Genomic DNA, 3,257 nt, shown 5'->3' with positions numbered 1-3,257 from the left:
CATGTTAACTAAGCCCTCACATATTGGAACCACATCCTTGCTTTGCTGCTATAAATATTTGCATGAAGGTTTTCGCGTTGACATAAATATTCAAATCAGTTGGGGGATGCCTGGAAGCGTGTTTGCTGGGTTGTATGTAAGTCTGTGTTTAACTTTGTAAGAAACTGCTAAACTGTCTCCCGAAGTGGCTGTACCATTTACATTCCTACCAGAAATGAAAGAGAATTTTAATTTCTCTAACATCCTTGCCAACACTTATTTCAATTAAAAAAAATTTTTTTTTAAAGAAAATCATAGCCTTTTAGTCATTGTGAAGTGGTCAAAACCTCATTGTGGTTTAGATTTGCCTTTCCCTAACAATTAGTGATACCGAGCATCTTTTCAATGTTGGGCATTTACGCCTCTTCTTTGGAGAAATATTTACCCAAGCCCTTTGTCAATTTGGGGGTTTTATATAAAACTCTCACAACTCAACAAGAGAGCAGTGCAATCTATATGTATTTATACTTGATGTTAAGCCCTTATAAGACATAATTTGCAAAGGTTTCTTCCCATTCTCATTTTGTCTTTTTGCTATTTTTTTTTTTTTTTTTTGCAGTTTTTGGCTGGGGCTGAACTTAAACCCGCCACCTCCAGCATATGGGGCCAGTGCCCTACTCCTTTGAGCCACAGGCGCCACGATCTTTTCACTCTCTTTACAGAGCCCTTTAATACACAGGAGTTTTTAATTTTGATGAAGTCTGATTTACTATTTTTATCTTTTGTTCTCTATGCTTTTGGTGTTACATCTGAGAAATCATTGCCAAATTCAGGAGCATGTGGATGTGCCCCCATGATTTCGTCTAAGAGTTTTACTGTTTTAGAACTTCAATTTCTGTCTTTGATCCATTTTGAGTTAATTTTTGTGCACAGCACAAGGCGAGCGTCCAGCTTTATCCTTGTGCATGAGGATATCCAGTTTCCTGAGCCCCATATGTTGAGGAGACTTTTCTCAGTGAAGTGTCTTGAAATCCTTATCATAAATCAATATGTGTATATGGGAGTGATTTCTGGATTCTTTATTCTAGACCGTTGGCCCACATGACTATTTAGCACACAGACCGCAGTTTTGTTTGTTAGTAAGTTTGCAAATCAGGAAGTATGAGGCCTTCAAATTTATTCTTTTTTTTTTTTTTAAAGGTTGCTGTGGTTATTTGGGGTTCTTTGAAATGCCATATGAATTTTAGATGAGGTTTTCTACTTGTGTAAAAAACACGATTGGGGTTTGATAGAATTGTACTGAATTTGTGGATTGCTTTGGGAGTGTCAGCATACTAGCCTGCTGGGACTACTTCAACAAAATACTACAGACTGGGTAGTTTAAATGACAGAAATTTATTTCCTCTTGGTTCTGGAAGCTAAAGGTCTGTGATCAAGGTGCCAGAAAAATCTACTTTCGAGTGAAAGCTCTTTCTGGCTTGTAGAAGGCTACCTACTCACTACGTCATCCTTACACAGCTTTCACAGCTCTCAGGTTTCTGTTTTTTTTTTTTTTTTAATTTTTGAGATGAGGTCTCAATCTCCTGGGCTGGTCTTGAACTCCTGGGCTCAAGTGATCCTCCCTCATCAGCCTCAAATCCGTGGGGTGATGGCTGGAAGTGCATTTGGGTTTACAAGTGTGAACCACTGTGCCAGCAAGTGGTATCTGTTTTTATAAGGACACTTACTCGTAGTGGATCAAGGCCCAACCGTCATTTATTATTAATTACTTCCATAAAGGCCCATATAGCCACATTCGAGGCCAGGGCTTCAACGTAAGAATTTTGGGGGGACATAAACATGGGTCCAAAACAACTGTCATTTTAACAATATCAGGTTTTTACAACCATGAACGCAGAATGTCTTTCCATTTATTTCTGTTTTCTTTAATTTCTTTCAGCAGTATTTTGCAGTTTTTAGTGCCTATGTCTTGTACTTCTTTGGTTAAATTTTGTACTTAAAGTTTTATTTCTTTTGAGGCTAGTGTAAATAGAACTGTTTTCTTAATTTCCTTTTTAGATTGTTCATTGCTAGTATATTGAAAGGCAACTGATTCTTGGGTGTTGATTTTTTTTTTTTTTTTGTAGAGACAGAGTCTCACTTTATGGCCCTCGGTAGAGTGCCGTGGCGTCACACAGCTCACAGCAACCTCCAACTCCTGGGCCTAGGCGATTCTCTTGCCTCAGCCTCCTGAGTAGCTGGGACTACAGGCGCCCGCCACAACGCCCAGCTATTTTTTGGTTGCAGTTTGGCCGGGGCCGGGCTTGAACCCGCCACCCTTGGTATATGGGGCCAGCGCCCTGCTCACTGAGCCACAGGCGCTGCCGGGTGTTGATTTTTTTATCCTGCAACTTTGCTGAATTTGTGTAATAGTTATAATGAATAAAACTGTGTGTGTGTGTATTTTCAAGGGTTTTCTGCATACGAGATTATATCACCTACCAATAGAGATAATTTTATGTGTTCTTTTACAATTTGGCTGCCTTTTTAAAAATTTATTTATTTTTCTTTTCATGGGGTGGGAGGGGTGTTCCAAAAGAGAGCCACAAACCTGCTAGACAAATTCTAAAAGAGCTGTAACACTGGCTGCCTTTTATTTATCTCGTCTAATTATTCTGGCTAGAACTTCCAGGACTATGTTGACTAGAAGTGGTGAAAGTGGGTGCCTGGTCTTGTCATGTGGAAGAGACACCTCTGGGCTTTCATCATGGGTAAGTTAGCTTTGGGGTTTTCTTACATGAAGCTCATGCTGTTGGGGAGGTTCCCTTCTATTCCCGGCTTACTGAGCGTTTTTATCACAGTGTTGGATTTTGTACAATTCTCTGCATCCTTTGAGATGATCGCATGTTCTCCAATTCATTCTATTAATATTGTATTACTGTTGATTACATGTTGATTTTCATATGATGAGCCACCCTTTCCTGGACGCGTGTTCAGATGCTCTCTTTCTTCACGAGTCAGTTTTGGTAATTTGTTTTTCTAGGAATTTGTCAAATCCATCTAGGTTATCCAATTTTGTTGGAGTGCATTTGTTCATTGTATTGTCTTATAATCCTATTAATTTTCACAAAATGACTGGTATTCTCCCACCTTTATTTCAGATTTTAGTAAGGAAATCTCTTTTTTTCTTAGTCAATTTTGTAGATCTCTTAAAAAATAACTTTTTAAGATTTCCTCTGATGTTTTTCTATTCTCTATTTTATTTATCTCCAGTGTAATCCGTGGCTAGAGTGCCATGG

The 3,257-nt window shown here is 38.7% G+C and overlaps 1 non-coding gene across 1 annotated transcript; it reads right to left on the bottom strand.

Moving 5' to 3' along the window:
• Positions 1–2,541: 2,541 nt before the first annotated feature.
• LOC128597938 (U7 small nuclear RNA) lies at positions 2,542–2,603 on the bottom strand. Its single transcript, XR_008383477.1, has one exon. It is a non-coding gene; the product is annotated as a U7 small nuclear RNA (small nuclear RNA).
• Positions 2,604–3,257: the final 654 nt, after the last annotated feature.

This window comes from Nycticebus coucang, chromosome 10 (genome assembly GCF_027406575.1).
Source record: "Nycticebus coucang isolate mNycCou1 chromosome 10, mNycCou1.pri, whole genome shotgun sequence".
Classification (NCBI taxonomy): domain Eukaryota; kingdom Metazoa; phylum Chordata; class Mammalia; order Primates; family Lorisidae; genus Nycticebus; species Nycticebus coucang.
This window is presented reverse-complemented; position numbering and strand designations above follow the sequence as displayed.